The sequence below is a fragment of the Ochotona princeps genome, chromosome 30, assembly GCF_030435755.1.
Source record: "Ochotona princeps isolate mOchPri1 chromosome 30, mOchPri1.hap1, whole genome shotgun sequence".
In the NCBI taxonomy this organism is placed as follows: Eukaryota; Metazoa; Chordata; class Mammalia; order Lagomorpha; family Ochotonidae; genus Ochotona; species Ochotona princeps.
The window spans coordinates 20,697,133-20,715,538 of NC_080861.1; the positions used below are offsets into that span (position 1 = coordinate 20,697,133).

At 40.5% G+C, this 18,406-nt stretch overlaps 2 protein-coding genes and 1 non-coding gene across 4 annotated transcripts in view; all 3 read right to left on the reverse strand.

Moving 5' to 3' along the window:
* The window catches only part of SLC22A14 (solute carrier family 22 member 14), a 980,905-nt gene that overhangs the window by 421,868 nt on the left and 540,631 nt on the right, over positions 1-18,406 (reverse strand). The gene's annotated exons all lie outside the window — the stretch shown is intronic.
* The window catches only part of TMEM108 (transmembrane protein 108), a 295,366-nt gene that overhangs the window by 175,263 nt on the left and 101,697 nt on the right, over positions 1-18,406 (reverse strand). The gene's annotated exons all lie outside the window — the stretch shown is intronic.
* On the reverse strand, positions 10,593-10,699 carry LOC118760421 (U6 spliceosomal RNA). Its single transcript, XR_004996778.1, has one exon. It is a non-coding gene; the product is annotated as a U6 spliceosomal RNA (small nuclear RNA).

The following is an 18,406-nucleotide window of genomic DNA, read 5'->3' on the forward strand; positions in this document are numbered from 1 at the left end:
ACATTCTTCCCTCTTACTCTTCTAAATTTTCCATTTAAAATGGAGTAAAAAATCAAAAAAGACCAAAAATGATGAAGATCTGACATATCATTTTTAAAACCTCGAACATTCAAATGTGAGGACAAGCAAAGGAGAAAACACCAGTTAAACACTCATTGCCTTTCACATGGTCTGTTCATCATTAATAGGACATGATCCTCCTCCTATTTCGGAACCTTACCATTTCTCCTTTGCAAATGTGTGGGCTGCAGACTTCCCAGGCTGGATGAGAAGTTTCCAAGAAAATTAAATGTCACTGTTGCTTGGCTTGCTTCTCTTCCTATAAAACTTCCTTTAAATCAGCTTGCATAATAACAATGCTCGCTGCCAGCCACACATTTCTTTCATTTTAATTGTGTGTGGGAAATACAAAAACAAGTGCGGACGAGCTACAACCCTCATCAGAGCAGAGCAGAAATAGAGACGTAAAGCAGAACATCAGCCTTCTGTGTTTCTGTGGGAAAAGTGGCAGGAGAGATGTCAAATATTTCGTGAAACGCCTAAGTGTTACTTGTTTTGTTTTGCTTTGTTTTGCTTTTCCGGGATCTGGTGCTCTAACATGTATGCAGGCTCAACCAAGTATAAGCATGCTTCCATGACAGGGGACAGGAAAAGAAAGAGCAACCCGAGGCCCTGATCACATTCAAGATTTCTATTGGGGACAGCCTTGGGGATTCAGGACCAGAATTCTCCCACACACTACAACAGCTCAACTGAACACCACTTTCAGTTTCCTCCTTACTTAATGCAGTTGCTAGTTGGGGAGCCATGGTGAATATGCGCATAGCTATAGAAGCATTACCTAGTCAAAAAAAAAAAGAATTAATGCCCCCTGTTTACCCATGTTATAGAGAAAAGTCCTGTGCATTCTCAATCATATTATTCTAGAATTGCAGAGATAAATTTTACGTTATTTGCATGTGGAGGGCACATGTAAGAATATGAACTCAAAATTCTTTGCCAACAGAATAAGATGAATTTTAAAATTATGAAGGGCTTAAAATAAAATACAGTGCAGTTCTGTCATTACATAGTGAAATGACAGAACCAAAAAGGTTAAGTGTCTTGCCTGAAGTCTGTTTCTGCAACGTAACTGACTTAACATGATTGAATACATGTTCACACTTAAAGAGTCACAAAAAAAGAAGTCTTGGGTACAGCATGGTAGCTTAGTGGTTAAAGTCCTCACCTTGCATACACCTGGATCCTATATGGACACCAGTTCTAATCCCAGCTGCTACACTTCCCTTCCAACTCCCTGCTTGGAGCCTGGGAAAGTAGTAGAGGACGGCCCAAAGCCTTGAGACCTTACACCCATGTGGGAGACCCAGAAGAAGCTCCTGGCTCTTGGCTTTGGATTGGCTCAGCTCCAGCTGTTGCGGCCTCTTGGGGAGTGAACCAACAGATGGAAGATCTTTCTCTTTGTTTCTCCTCTCTGTAAATTTTTCTAATAAAAATAAAAATAAATAAATAAATAAATTTTTTAAAAGAAGTCTTCAGAAAGTTTGTGGGAAATACGTATTATGAAAAAAGCTGCTGGAATTTTATGAATAGGAATTTTCATGAACTTTCTGAACAATCTTCAAATAGAGAGTGAGGAGAAATAATATATACTAATGCAAGCCAAATTCTCAGAAATATGAAAACAATATATTTAACGATACCACATCTTCAGAGCACATACCATCTGGGAACACTATTCTTGAAGTCTTGAAATTCAGGATGCAAAAGCTTTGCCAAGGCTTACACAAAAAGAAATTTAGATTAGGAAGACTTATTTTCTTATATGCACTTTCAAAGACAACTGCACAAATCAATCTTATTTTTGGCTTTGGCTCCTGCCTCCAGTTTCCTAGCAATGCATCCTTGAAGGCAGCGGTGATGGGATTCCTGCCACTCACGCAGGCGAACTGGTGTGTGTTCCTAACTTCCAGCTTAATACTGGTCCAAGCCAGACAAACTGGTATCATCCAGCAAAAGAAACAAGAGCTAAAAGTTATCTGTCTGTATGCAATCAATTGATCAACTTAAAAAACAACTGAATCCAGCATTATAGCAGATGTTAATGTGCCTATGAAAATCACTTTACAATTTTTATGTTTATAGGCAGAGCTAGGACAGTGAAGAACAAATTACAAACTGTATTTATAATAGAGAAATAAGAGTTAGCAGTTCAAATGGTGTCAGGAAGACAATCAACTTCCTCCGATGGCTTTGAAAGTAATATTCATGAATGTGGCACAAATGGATCAAAATGGCAACAGCACCTCAAAACCACTCTTAACATTTCCTAATAAGTAAGGTTGGCTACAGAGAAACAATATTAAAATGAGACAAAAATGGACTATTTTCCTAGATTGATCGATCATCTAGCCTGGAAAGAATGTCAACCTTTTTCTAGAGATCACATAATATGACTGCACAAAGGCAGTAGCATGTGTGCTCATTATTAAAGGAGAGCTCTCCTATACCTGCAGAAATAAACAAGCTCTATACTCCATGGAATTGCACTTCCTGCAAAGCAGGAGGTGAAACACACACACACACACGCACACACACACAGGCACACACGCACACACACACAGGCACAATGTCAAGAACTGTTACCAATTCCATCTGTCTAGACCCACTATAGACTCAAGGTGGCCAAGTGGTTGTGATCAGGCTACCCTATAGTTAAATAGCCACCTCTAGTACCTGGCTGTGGAATAAGAGGAGGAGCCAGAATGGTACTGATTCGAAAGACTTAAACATCTTTACATAAACAGCAGTGTGAGACAGCTAAGTAAAGGAAGAGAAAGAAAGATCACAGAGAAAAGGCCCTCATAGGGCCATTCAGATGGGCAATCATTGTTTCTAGCTTGGAATTCAGTTACTTTTCCGTCAAAAAAAAAAAAAAAAACCAGCATAAAACATCTTCTCCTAAATATTCCACAGTCTCAGCAAAGGAATCAATGTACTGAAATCAGACACATACTGCAGACAGACAGCCCAACGAAGACAAGCCAAACTCGGGTTAACTGTAGAACAAGCAATTAGGGGGCTGGATGATCTTAGTCAATAGGCAAACTCCTGCACAAATACAGCAAGTAAGACCTTATTCTAACCGACCTTTGAAGAAGTACTGATGTAGAAACTAGGATAAACTTCAGAAACAAGAAAAAATGCCACCATGGGATCCATAATATCTTGGAAGAGAATCAGAAAAAAATCAGTTTTCCATTGAACACCCTTTCATAAAACAGCTATATACATTCATGATTTGGGTAATTTTTTATAGAACGAATGTAGAGTTTGTGAAGTTAACCAGATGTAACTAAACACAATTCAAAAGTCACCATCTAGAAACTGATCTTCCTTTTGAGCCCTCATTTGCTGTTACGAGCTGTTTCATCGCACACGCTTTTGGGCAATTTCCATTTAACTGGTTTGCTAAATCAACCAGGGCCCTCATAACTTCCCTGTGTCATACTGACTCCCCCAGGACACCGAGAACTCAGGGAACAAGTTTGCTTCTGGGATAACGTTACACTGTCTGCCTTTAAGTGTCAATTTGGTCAGAAAAAGCTATTCATGTCAATTTAATTATAATTATATAAACTGCAAAAACAAGTGGAGTAAATGGTTGGGAACAGAGCTGGTGCAGCGAAGGATGGCTCAGACTTCAGACACCTACATTCATACAAGAAACCCAGAAGCACCTCTTGGCTCCCAGCTTCGGACCGGCCAAGCTTTGGCCACTGCAGTCAATTAAGGGGTGAACTAGCAAGTGGAAGATCTCTGTCTCTCCTTCTGTAATTCTGACTTTAAAATAAATATCTAAAAAAAATTTTTTTTTTTTAAATAAGAGTTGCCTGTATGAAAAACCCAATCAAATTACTTGAACAGACTAAAGTCCGCTAAGGCATGTCTCCTTTAGCAGACTTTCAACTAGGTTCAAGACAACTACAAAATATTTTGAATGTTTTTAAAGATTTATTTATCTTTAGGCTGGGAAGAAAGGAAGTGGCTCCACAACGCCAAAGCCGCTGCCTTCTCAAGCTGCTAAGCCACCCTGACTTTGCCTCGGTGCGGAACAACACACACCATGATGAGGACTTGGCGCTACCATCAAACACAGGCACAGAGCAAGCGGCTTGCACCTTCTCTCCCACTGCAAGACGTGCAAAGCTATACCCTAGGGAGGCCACTGTCCTCACGTCACCTTGTCATGTGAAAGTGGTCCCAGGCTGTCTCCCAAAAGGGAATGGTCTAGCCAGACTCCCTCTCCTGATTAATGAAGCCCTTCACGTGCACTGAAAGCCTCTCTCTTTCTCTCTCGAACTAGTTCAACTGCTTCCAATACACACACACACACACACAGAGTTCTTCACCTACCGGTTCATTTTACAGATGGCTACAATGGCCAGTCCTTGGCCAGGCTGAAGATAGGATCAGGAGCTTTACACGGATCTCCTACGTGGGTGAAGGGACACAAACACTTCAGACATATTCTGGTGTTTTCTCAGGTCATCACAGCGAGCCGGATCAGAAGTGGTGCAGCCAGGATATAAATCAGCACGCATATGGGATGCTGGCGATGCTTGCAGTGGCTTTACCACAACGATGCAATGCTAACCCATAAAGTACTTTGCTTTTTCTTTTGAAGATTTATTTGTGTTTGTTGGAAAGTCAGATTTATAGAGAGGAGAGACAGAGAGAAAGATCTTCCATCCACTGATTCACTCCCAAGTGGCTGCAACGGCCAGAGCTGAGCTGATCTGAAGCTAGGAGTCAGGAGCTTCTTCAAGGTCTCCCACGCAACTGCAAGATCTCGATGCTTTGGGCCATCCTCTACTTCTTTTCCAGGCCAAAAGTAGGGAGCTGGATGGGAAGCGGGGCTGCAGGGATACGAACTGGTGCCCATATGAAATCCTGGCGCAAGCAAGGTGAGGACTTTACCCACTAGGCTACTGCACTGGGCCCCTTTAAAGCACTTTTTAATTGTAGAAATCTAAGACACTGTACTCAAAGCTTCTTGGCAAGTATCTTCCAAACTTCTTGATTTAGTATGGAAAATATCACTATAAATTACAGACCATGAATCAAGAGGCATGAAAGAAGCAGGGCACTAGGAGGAACACTGATTTACCAAGCAAGGGTTCTGACCCCGCATTAAAAGATTGCTAATGTACATGTCCATTAAATGAAAATAAATAGTTTAAGAGGTATACATATCATGAATGATGTATGATTCTGTCTTAAATACTTATTTAAAGATTGGCTCTTACTGCATCCGATGCAATAACGTTTACTATCACTAAACACTGAATCCAGGATAAAATTGAGCCCAAGACGTTGAATAGCCTTTGCTGAAAACATGCAAACTTCCTAAAAGAACCCCCTCTTATACGAAGCACCCCAATGCTGTGGGTTCCAGTTGGGTCTAAGAATCCTGTTGTCTGTAAAGCACAAGGACACCCCCATTGTTGGAGGACATTGTGACCATAGAAGGTCAGTGAGCACAGGATTACAGTTGTTTGGATATTTGGAGGAGAATAACCAAATGGCTACCTTTTGTATACCTGATGAGATATCATTTGTATAAGAACAGTTGAGTGGAAAGTAATATACAAGAGAAAAGGACTTCCAAACAAAGGCATAGAGACAGTTGATGGTTTTGTTGATGAACTAAGTATCTCTACCCTAATCCTATATGGCCCTCAGTGTATAAAGTCTGATGCCACTAATAAACTACGGCTTTTGACCATCAGTCAGGGTCCACGTGTGTTATTATCGGCTCCGTGCACCAAGTCCATCGCTGCGGGACAGCGACACCCCATCACCATACCCAGGTAGCTCTGACTCTCTGCTTCGTTGGTTCGGCTTTCTCTCAGTGCTAGCTAGCTGTGGACTCCACAATCTGTCCTTCACCACCCAGGTCCTATAGCAACAGGATCCAACACATCATGCTCCTCCTTCAGCCCAGCTCAACATTTTGGTGTTTGAAAGCCAGACGCTGCATGGGCACTGTAAGAGGGTCTGCATGGTGCCCCCCTCCACTGCTCTTCCCCAAAAGAATGCAGAGCAGAATCCCAAGCACGTGGCACTTCCCTGAATCCTTCAATCTCACAACAACAAGAGACTCACTTCAGATTTCTACCCTGTCTTCACTCCCCACCCTCCAGATTTCTTCCGGCCAGAAAAGAGGCAGGCCTTTGTGTTTCTCTTCTACCCTATCACCCTTCTCGAATTCACTCCTCAAAATGTTGTAAGAGAGCCCTGTGAAATGAACCAACTAGCTTTGTCTTCTCCATTCCAAAAGAGCAGACTCTAACAGCACTCCTGAGTGCTATTCTGCTTGCCAATCTCCTCACTAAAGTAGTAAGTCCACATGCCTTAGGACATACCTGCCTTTTGATAAAATAGGACTCATCCTTTATGGTGGGATGCATAGGGTTAATTAACATGAAAACGTATTTGTTAGTTTTCATTTATGTATATACTTACTTACCATTCCAAAGAAAGGTTTCCCACATCACCGCTGCTCATACTTTGTGAAGTCCCTTCTACATCCAGTAAAACATCAGTATCTGCGACTGCTACGTATGGACGTCTGGATTGGACAGGGCAATGAGGATGCTAGAGCCAAAGCTCATGAAACTGAGACAGATGCTCCTCCGGCAGAAATGTCACTTTTCAAGTCACATTTTGGAGTGGATGAGTGCTACTACACAGAGCTTTTGTTTGTATTATAGAAGCGTCTTCGAAGTACAAAAATGTGAGTTCAACCTTAACTCTAGTGAGTCCTCTGTTCCTAGGACAAGGGAAAAAATGCTTCCCAGCACACAGAAGGAAAACAGACAAAAGGAAGCATGTTTAGTTCTATAAGACTTCTATTAAAATATACAAGGGGAATACCTTTGTTATAAACCTTCAAACAAATACACATATTATAAATCTCAACAGGACAACAATATACTACTACCTAATGGCCCTGGCATTTTTAGGATTACTGTGCTAATACCTACGTGATAATATTTTGCTAATAGTTACATGACTCTATTGACACATACATTCCAGAAGCTAAAGCTGTTCTCTCCAAAGGTAGAACCCAGCACGTTCTTTAAAATCTACCTACATAGAAACTCATAGACCCTCTCTGGTGGAAAGTCAAACTACCATTTTCCTAGATAACCGCAAATGTTTAATCTTTTTTAAAAAATCAATAACATAATTCTTGTTATTGATTATGATGCCCTTTATGTAATTATATATACTTAACTTTTACACAAGTAAAATTTTAATAGGTTTCTGCTGTCATCACCACAAAGACATGAGTAATGCCTTACACTAGGTTGTTAGCAGGTATATCGCCTGCCAATAAGCATTTCTCAGCTCTACTATCACCTTAAGGGATCACCATCCTGTATACAATCTGTCACTATTCAAAATGTTGTACACAACATAGGACTCTGCGCTTTGTGAAGGCACAACCTTCAATTACCAAGGTCTTGATTTAAACAGTGATAATGGATAACCTCCCACCTCTATCAGAAATTTACCTCTCAAATAAAAATTTTAAAAAAAAGAAATTTACCTCTAGATAGTCTGGTGATAGACTGGCGCATAGCCACTTTTCTCGAAGAGTGAGAACTCCTATACATTTTCCATTTAAATGTGCCTATAATGCTTTTGTGCTTGCAATAAGGTATCGGGGTTTTTAAACTTTATTCTATTTTTAAAAATAATTATTACATGGTTGATTAGGATAGGGAGGATCAAGGCTTAGGAAATATTGGGTAAATTCATTACTTCCAAATCTGCCATTTCTTGTTGTTCCGGGGGAAGGGAGAAACAAAGGGGAAAACCACTCATGACTTTCCACACATCCCAGTATCCAGGGATAAGGAACCGCCACCTCATATCAACCCAGAGTCTCAATGTGTACATATTCCAAGGGTTCTGTCCAAGCAGCTTGGATAGTGCCTTTCAATTAAATTAAATAAAACCCTTTTAAAAAGAAGTGACCGAAAACATCTGACATAATTTAAAAAACATGCAGATTTTGTCCTCAAAGGGTACATCACTAAAGCAAGAAGCTATCCAGTGCAGTGAAATTCAACACACACAAACCTTCATTTTCATTCCGTCCGTCTCTCTCTCTCTCTCTCCCTGTCTCTCCCTCCCAGCCTCACTCCCTTTCTTCTTCTCTCTGATTTACAATAGCCAGGAGCATTGAAGCCCCTGCATGATTACTGAAGAGGAGATTCCTTCTTTTAAGGAAGAGAAAAAAAAAATCTGACGTGAAGGGGCACAGAGAGTATCACTGGAGCTATTCTTCTCTGGGAGAGGACACTCAGTGAGATAACAAACTCCTTCATCTCGCATCACCAACTCCCTACAGTGCTACTGCTTCCTGGGTCAATAACTAGACCATAAAGATAACTTTCCAACAAACAACCCATCTAGTACAAACTATCTTTATGTGAAAAAAAAAAAATTGGAAAAGACAGTAAATTCTCCAAATACAGAAAAAATAAAACTTTTCTTTTTTTTTTTGGAGTGTGTGGTGGTTCTCCACGCTACCCCAGACCAAGGTCTTCCAGAGCACACCACATATTCTATGTTTCACACAAGATATTCACAGCACAATCACAAAGAAGAGTCATTTTAAACACAGTTTCAATGCTTTGTTCAAGTTCCTTTTTTTAGCCCCCACCTAATTCCATGAGATCCTCATTTGTCAATAGCTCATCATCAGATTCAAGCAGTTCTCCAACATAACCTCAATGATTTAAGGAACAATTACAATAATCTCTATGATGACAAGCAGAAAGGGTAATGTTTGAGACCAGGACTCTAGCGTGAGAATGCACAGGTTCCAACCTTGATTCTGTCATTTGTTAAACTATCAGTACTTGAAAAATTACCAAACTTTCAGATTCCACATTTGAAAGGTGTAAAAAGGGGGATAACTGCACTCCATACGGTTGTTGGAGAACTGAGTACAAACATTTAGTGTTTAGCAAAGAAAAAGCACCTGCTCACTATCATCATTTCCCACTGCCATCATACATCTACCATTTATCATCAAAAAGACTCTCTGGTGGCAAAATTCTTGGTATAAATCACAAGGATTTCACTATCAGAAGTGGAAAAGAAGACCTTAACATGGCAAATAAAGAAACAATGGGTTATCAGGGAATTGGATCATTTCACAGATTTGTTTTTAGAAAAAGTGTAACCAAAAACTATCTTCATAATTCCATAATGAACAACTATTCAATCTATTGCTATCTTCTGTGATTCATCTGTGCACTGCTTTGCAAAACTTTAAGCAAAAAAACCCTCAAAGAAGATGAGATTGAATGAATGAATAAGATCTTTACCTCACCTACCTCCAAACCAATCCCACATTCTACAGCTTCAAGATACAAGTGGAAGTGGTCTTGGCACACAGCATGTTTTAAGTTTCTTCTTTCATCTTTTAAAATCATGCATATTTCTTTCGTGTTCCGAAATACGTGACATCACCTTAACATAAAAATAATTTTGAACTGATCTACTGTGAATAAAACTTGTTTACATTGTTTTGCTCTGAACATGCCCACGTAAAACTGACCCTCTGAGGGTGATATAACTTGCTTACCCTAACGGCTTGCTAATCTTTTTAAATTTAATTTATTTGAAAGGCATTATTTGTATTTATTTATTTGAAAGGTAGTTACACAAAGAAAGAGAAAGACACAGAGACAGAGAGAGAAATCTTCCATTTGTTAGTTCACTCTCCAGAAAGCTAAAACATTAGCAGGAAGTTGCATTGTAACTAGAACAGCTGGAACTTGCACTTTAACAGGTGGAACTTGTACTGGTGCCCATAAAGGATGCTGCTATCATAGGCAGCATTTAACTACCTTGCATAACACTGGCTCCCAAACATGGAACTAACCTGACTCATGTACCTAAGAAGCAGAAGAATGGCTTGGCTAGGAAACTTGCAGAATGAGCAGATATGGGCTACTCTTGGCTTTGAACCGAGCAAAAGTTGAAAGGCCAGGCCAGAGAGGTAGTTACAGCAAGACACAGTCAACTCATTTCCATCAGAGTGTGGTGTGTGTGTGTGTGTGTGTGTGTGTGTTTCAGATTTAATTTTTTTTAATTTTTCATAATATGGTCTCTTAGGCTCAGGGTTTCCCCCTCACACCCTCCCCTATTCCCACCTCCCACTGTTTTCCCCTATAGTGTAACGATAGTTTTAGTCCCTCAACAACAGACACAAGGCAATCATGCTGATATGTAAGTGTTCCTGACATTGCACGTATAGAGAATGGCATAACATCCAGCATTCTAGTGTCAAGATATAATTATAGTTGCATTGGGAGATGACCTTTTATGCAGAAGTAGAGATGTTTATTGCAACGTACTTCCACTTCACGCTGTATTTTGCTCCAGATCCTCTAGATAAATACATGCTTAAACATACTTACCTATAAATCTACTGATTTTATATTTTGCATGATAGCTGACTTCTATCAAAGAGTTCATATAACTGTCCTTTTGGGATTGGCTTAAAAAATATGGAATGTTTCACAAATTTGCAGGTCAGCCTTGCGCAGGGGCCATGCTAACCCTCTCTGTATTGTTCAAACTTTAGTATGTGTGCTGCCAACGTGAGCACTAGACCCACAAGCTTTTGAACAACTGCCTCACGCACTGAAGAGTGGTAGACAGGTGGCAAGCCTAACTACGCAGATCAGAACTCACTCCTTTGGTATTTTTGTCTGATTCTACAAAAATGAAGTGATAGAATTCACGAGTCTGCTTAAGAGAATTGAAAGAGGGACTGATATCATGACTCAACAGGATACTCCATCACCTGTAAGCACTGGGATCCCACATAAGTACCAGTTCCTGTCCGGGATGCTCCCGTTCCCATCTTGCTCCCTGCTAATGACCTGGGAAAGCAGTTGAGGATGGCTGGCTCAGCCTTGGTCCCTTGCACTCATGCGTAAGACCTGAAAGAAGCTCCTGTCTTCTGGCTTCAGATCAGATCAGCTCCTGCCATTGCAGCCATTTGGGGAATGAATCAGCAGGTGGAAGATCCTCCTCTCTTTCTCTCCTCTCCGTAAATTTGCCTCTCAGATTAAAATACGTAAATCTTCTGTAACTCATTTGAAAGTCACTAGTACCAGGCTGTGGCGTGTAGGCTTTCTTCCAGATTAAAATAAATAAATCTTTTGTAACTCATTTGAAAGTCACTAGTACCAAGCATGTAGCCTGTAGGCTTTATTCCAAAGACACAAGAGTAATCTATTCAGGGTAAAATGACTGAACACTCACGAGGTCCCTGTCATTGCCTCCAGAGCAGCTATCTTCCAACAGAGACACACTGGATTAATGGACACTTTAGGACAAAGCACAACTCACTTACTTATAGAGAGAGCACTCTAGGCCATCACAGGTCACATTCGTTAATGTAGTAAGGAACTAGTATAAGATAGTTCCACCTCAGATCTCATACAAGAGGATTTGCCCATATGCCCACTCCCCATATACTAGGACTGGATTAAGCTGAACCCTGAAATTCATCCTAGGTTTCCCATGTGGGTGGCCAGGATCCAGCTATTTGACACAGCATCTGTTGCAGTGCTGGGGGCTATTTAAAATCTCTTCCAAGCACAAAAAGAAGCATACTGAGTACTGGATGAAAGCTTCTCGTAGCCTAGAGGTAGGACTGCTGTTTGAAATTACTTCTGTTTCATTCACCAGCTTAATGTTATAATCAGTTATTTTTTTTAAAGATTTATTTATTTTTATTACAAAGTCAAATATACAGAGAGGAGGAGAGACAGAGAGGAAGATCTTCCATCCGATGATTCACTCCCCAAGTGAGCCGCAACAGCCGGAGCTGTGTTGATCCAAAGCCAGGAGCCAGAAACTTCCTCCGGGTCTCCCACGCAGGTGCAGGGTCCCATGGCCATGGGCCGTCCTTGACTACTTTCCCAGACCACAAGCAGGGAGCTGGATGGGAAGTGGAGCTGCCGGGATTAGAACTGGCGACCATATAGGGTTCTGGTGTGTTCAAGGTGAGGACTTTAGCCACTATGCCACCACAATCAGTTATTTTTAATTAAGTCATCCTTAACTGAAGCACTAAATGATTTTCAAGAACTGGTGGAAACATTTGCTGTGTTCCAGTGTTTTTTTAAAGGGGAAAGGGGGTCATAGGTAAGAGCATTTTAGAAAACTGTATAGAGCCTGGCGGTGTGGCCTAGCGGCTTAGGTCCTCGCCTTGAACGACCCGGGATCCCATATGGGCGCCGGTTCTGGTTCCGGCGGCTCCACTTCCCATCAGCTCCCGGCCTGTGGCCTGGGAAGGCAGTCAAGGACGGCCCAATGCATTGGGACCCTGCACCTGCGTGGGAGACCCGGAAGAGGTTCCTGGTTCCTGGCTTCAGATCTGCGCGTGTCGGCCCATTGCGGCTCGCTTGGGGAGTGAATCATTGGATGGAAGATCTTCCTCTCTGTCTCTCCTCCTCTCTGTATATCTGACTTTGTAATAAAAATAAATCTTTAAAAAAAAAAAAGAAAACAGTGTAAAAGTGATTTTCTAGGTAACACGAGTCTGAAAATCCCATCAAGTTCTGTTTTCTCTATTTTAAGTCATGGATTTTTGTGTTTTTGAAGTAAAAGGCATGACCCTGGTAACACATGGGAGATATGGAAAGGCCATGTGCCAAAGGCAGTATCGAAATAAATGCTAGTAATTTCTAAAATATCAGTAAAAATGGATTTCCATTTATGCTTTGCTTCTAGAAGATGAAAGCAGATGGAAACTCTAGCTGCTCCTCAGCCTCATGGAAATTCACCAGAATATATCTCTTGACCAGAAGAGATGGTGTAAACTCAAGCCAACCTGCTGCCATTAATTAACACTGGGAAACAAAGATACTGCCTCTTCCTGGGACCAGAGCCTGGCTCAAATAGTGCTGAGTGTTCTACGCGAACCAAATGTTTACACAAGAATATGCCACTGACGTCCCTTAGCAATCCACGCCGTTCTTCTAAGAACACTGTGGGATGTGTGTGTATTCTAGCTATGGTACCCAAAATATGACTTGAGATTATGATGAAAATGAATGTCCTAAAAGCATCTCAGAACACAACTTAGCTGATAAAGCTTACACACAAAAGTGAAAAAGCTAGATACTGTTCTAGTCTCAATCAGTCAAATAAATAGATCTTGTCTCTATTCAGGCAGGGCAGCTGTAGATTTACACAGTAGTATCAATTCACTTACAGCAGTTGGAAAAGACACTGCCACTTAGAGATCCATTCCCTTACAAAATCTATTGAAAGAGACAACCAATATGTGAGGCAACCAGAAGACCAAGATGCTGTGGCAAGTTCAGACACATAAATCTCTTGCTAACTTAAAGTGACAAGACACCAACAATTTGACAAGTGTAATTAAAAATATTTAGGAAATCACATTATCGCTCTATCGCTGTTCAAATATAAACACAGAACAAAGTTCTGCCAATCAAACACTTCATTACACCATGACACACAAATCTGATTCAGTTGTGGTACAGAGGCTTTTTATTGCAGCTACTAATTTCCAGGATTAAACATCACGAGTTATATGTCAATGACATCTGCTATACTCCAATCTTTCATTAGCCTCTATTACCATTCAGAGGGTTTCTTGGAATATAAATGCTAATGGAATCCTACTGAGGTCCCTACAATCAAACAGAGAGCTCAGGAAACTCTTTACAGGAAAGACTTCCTGGAAAAGGGGAAATGAAACAGGAAAGTTAAAGAAACAGAAAAAGATTCTGGAAAGAGACTATAGGAGGTACAGAGGCAGGGAAAAGAAAGACAATGGCAAATGGCAGAAAATGCCTACAGACAGATCTGCACTGTGACAGTAAGCTCAAGAGAGGTAAACTGGCTGTATTAACCAAGTGAAGGTAATGGGTTTGTCCTGAGAGTATGGGAGAGGCATTGAAGAATTTTGGAGAGCAGGGGAGGAGTACACTTGGACTGTGACCCAGGCTGCCTGTCATCTCAGTCCATGCCAGAACAATAGACAATGTATTTTTTTGTCATCAGATCACTTTTTTCAGATAAAGTCACTGATACCACTTATAAACAATCAAAAACACTTCATAATCACTGAATGGTTCTATTGGATGAAGGACATATATCAGAGGGGGAGAAGAGGAGGTACAAGGCTAAGCTGGCCATGATAATCTAGAGGTGACCATAAAAATAATACACTCTAACTCTTCTAACTTTTCAGGTATATAGAAGAACGGCGAATGATGAGCTGATGAATATGACCCCAAAAGCACAAGCGAAAGAAGTGAGACTACATTAAATGAAATAGCTTTTATACATCAAAGGATTCAACGTGAAAGCCCAGGCCAAAGCTTTATCCACATCTCCCACATGGATGGCAGAGGCCCAGACAGATAATTTTCTGGTGCTTTCCTCAGGTCATTAGCAGGGAATTGGATCAGACGTGGAGCAGCCAGGTCATGAACCTTTGTCCATGAAGGATGCCAGTATCATAGGCTGTAACTTTACAGGCAACATCACAATAAAACTTTTCCAGTAATCTACATCCACCAACAGAATTTAATGTCTATATGTGAGGCTGCATCAAATAGTAGGAAAACATTAGCATATAGTTTCATCAAGCATTTTCTGTGGTTTCAATGAAACTATATTTTAAAAGAATCACATTTAGGGCCAAGGATGTTACAAAAAACAGGTATTTTTCTTCAATGTGTTTGTACAATAAGTGGAGCAATATATACAATTGAGAGAGCCTACTACTTGGTAAGATGTAAGTAAGTACACTGTAGCCCCATAGAGTTTGTAAAAGCAAGCGACAGAGAAACGCAAATGAAGAAAAATGCAGAAAAGGATTTTAAAAGCTTTTTATTTTGATATAACTTCAGATTTCACAGAAAAGGCATAAAGACAGCACAGTATAGTTGTAAAGTGTACTCTTGAGTCAACTACCCATTCTAACATCTCACATAATCCCAGCACAATTATGAACTAAGAAAACAACACTGGGCGCTATTACTAACTAAACACCATATTTTACTCAAATGTATCTGCTTCTTCCACCAATGACCATTTTCCGACCTTAAAGCCATTCCAGGATCCCATGGTGCATTTAGCTTTGGTTCCTTTTTAGTCTCCTCCAATCTATAACAGCTTCTCAATGCTCTTTGTACTTTGTCATCCCTTGCCCTTTTTCAAGAGTATTAGAGGCGTCATTTTATAGAATGCTCCTTGATGTGGATTGTGATTTATGAGAGAAATACACAGAGGCAAAGTATACTTCAAACTGCATTGTATCAGCGCACACATTACATCAACATAACTAATTGCTGGGTTGTTCTCGGGAGCCTTGGGTAAGGCGCTATCAGCTGGGTTTCCCCACTGTTAAGAAACTCACCCTTCACATTCTGTATTCAACAGAAGTCAGTCATAAAGTCCAAACCGAACCACAGGAGAAATGCAAAAACAGTTTGTCAATCTAAGTTAAAATCACCCTAACAACTGTTTCAAGAGAGGTACCTGAATCTACAGAAATGCAGTTAACGCTCAAAGTTTCAATGTATTTTTGCAGTTCGCAATGGCACTTCAGTGTTGATTTTCTATTTCTCTCATTGCTTCTACAGTAGTCACTGTTTTGTTGTTGTTGTTGTTGTTGTTGCTGTTGTTTTCAGCGTGGATTCACTTACACCTTACTAGGCAGGACACATAGATTAGTTACTCCTCACTAAGGTATTGAGGATTTCTCTGCACACCCCTCCTAAAACTGTTCTGCACCTCAACTGTTGACATATGTCTTGTTAGAGTTATAAGCCAGTCTAGAAGACCCGAAAGAAAGCCAGGTTCAGCAAAATTATGCTTCAACACTACAAACTGCTAAATACTAACATGAAAATAGACACGAGACAGCTGAATAGTAAAATATAGCCACTTTAAGGTGTATAGAACCCGGCTGTATATAAACTAAAATTGAAATGTCAATGAAGAAATCACAGGATGTGGTTAAGAACTTGCTTTCTTTTAAACATATTGGTTACTCAAAACCATGTCAATTAATTCCATAACGTTATAAATTGTTGTTGATGTTATGTTGGGGGTTTTAATTGATTGGAATGATACTCTGCCGGCTCTACCTTCAGACCAGAGATGGTCTCCCCAAGAAGCTGTTGAACTTATCTGGACAATAAGATGCTGGACTCTATGCTTGGTATATGCTTGCAATGAAAGAATCTCAACTAAACTTGACCTGCGGTAATGCAACAAGGTGGAGGAATCCACCATGGGGGGGAAGGGTTTGGGGAGCGGTCGGGGGAATCCCAGTACCTACAGAACTGTGTCACATAATGCAATGTAATTGATAATTTTAAAAAAAGGTTTACTTATTTTTACTGGAAAAGTAGATATACAGAGGAGACAGAGAGACAGATCTTCCATTGCTGGTTCACTCCCCAAGTGACTGCAATGCTAGAGCTGAGCCAAACCAAAGCCAGGAGCCAGGAGCTTCTTCAGGGTGCCAAGGTTTTGGGCCATCCTCTACTGCTATCCTAGGCTAAAAGCAGGGAGTTGGTTGGGTAGCGGAGCAGTCAGGATACAAACCAGTGTCCATACTGGATTCCAGAGCATGCAAGGCAAGGATTTAGCCACTGAGATATCACACCAAGCTCCCACCAAATCTCTTTTATAAGGAAAGATTATTCCTTCTCTACATCTATTGCCATGGGTACAGACTCCCAGATATTTATTCTATTCTTTGAGTTGTAACACAGTTTGTATCAGTTTATTTTGTTGCCATGTTTACTCCAGCTTTGGCCACTGAAGGTCCTTTCAGATAGACTTGTGTTTCTTTTCATGTACTTTTATGAGCACTTCCTTACTTCCTGGCAATACAAGTTGCTCTTGGTTTATCTTGCATTCTCCTCTTTCAGTCAGAATCAGCTGTTTCTCTTACGAGTTTGGTTTACTTTATTTGATCTGGGTATTAAGTGAACTCATTACTATCAAAAAACACTGAAAACATATACATGTATAATAACCGGGGTGTACACATATGTATGCTCACTTCTGCACTTACCTATCTGTATTTATGTTGAATAAGAATTTTAATTACACTGATTCAGCTGACTTTAATCCAGCACTAGTCAGTATGAATTCAAACACACAGAAGAGGGACGCTTTGAATCAGAGACGTACTTTAGTCAAAGAAAAAAAATGCTCCAAAAAGGTGCCTCAAGGTGAGACAAGAGGTGAAAATAATGAAATGATGATTAGTATTCGTCGTATGAAATCTGACCACTCATTTTACAAGTGATAACAATGAAGGCAAAGAAATGGCCAGTGCCTAATATACTCGTTAAGAAGTGAGTCTAGTCTTCTCTCTCATGGGATGTAGGCATTGTAGGCCAGGGAAACTTGAAGAATGAAGGTAGGGAAGAATATGTGCTGGGGTTGGCAGGATGCTGGCCTGACCCAGGCACAGGGACCAGGTCTAGCTTCCCTCCCCAATTCAGTGCAGCAGACCTAGGATCCACCTAAAGGATCTGGAGGAATCACACACCTACATGCTCATTCGGTTTCATTTGGTAAGTAGCCATATCTCTCTGTACCTGTTTCTTCATTTGTAAAACAGGATTACAACATCTCTTTTAAGGCACAAGACAACAACAAAAAGTAAAGGAAATAAAGGATTAATGAAGCTTTCCTGTCTCACAGGCAGTTTTGCTTCTGGAGCTATTATGAGGATAAAATTGAATGATTCCAATTAAAATGAACTATACAAACACAGGGCATTCTTTTTTTAACAGTTCCGGATGAATGTGCTGCACTTTAATATCGCAGAGACTATGAATTGAATACTTATCTATACAATATGAAAACAAGACAAATTCTAAAAGATGTTATTGTAAAATATGCAGACTAAAGGAAGATGTATTTCTACTGAAACATATCTAAGTAGTTTCTGTAATGTGGGCGAGGACGGTGGTAGTGGCACGCGAAAGGGTGAGACTAGAAATACAACTCAATGCCTTATAAACTGTAAAACAGCCTGTCCGTTCCACACCACAACAAGAAACTGTATGGTAGGGAATGTCCATTGTGGCAAAGATACCCAGCAGTACTGAGGAGAAAGGAAAATTAGAATCATTCCAAATACATGATCCACCCCCTGCCCCCTTAATGCATCAATGGGTGAAGCAAAATCTCACCTTTCACCCTAGTATCTTGGAGATCCTTCTATAAACAACAATACAATCGACAGCAATAATCATGTCTTCATATTATGTGGCTCTTGCTGTTTTGATGCTTT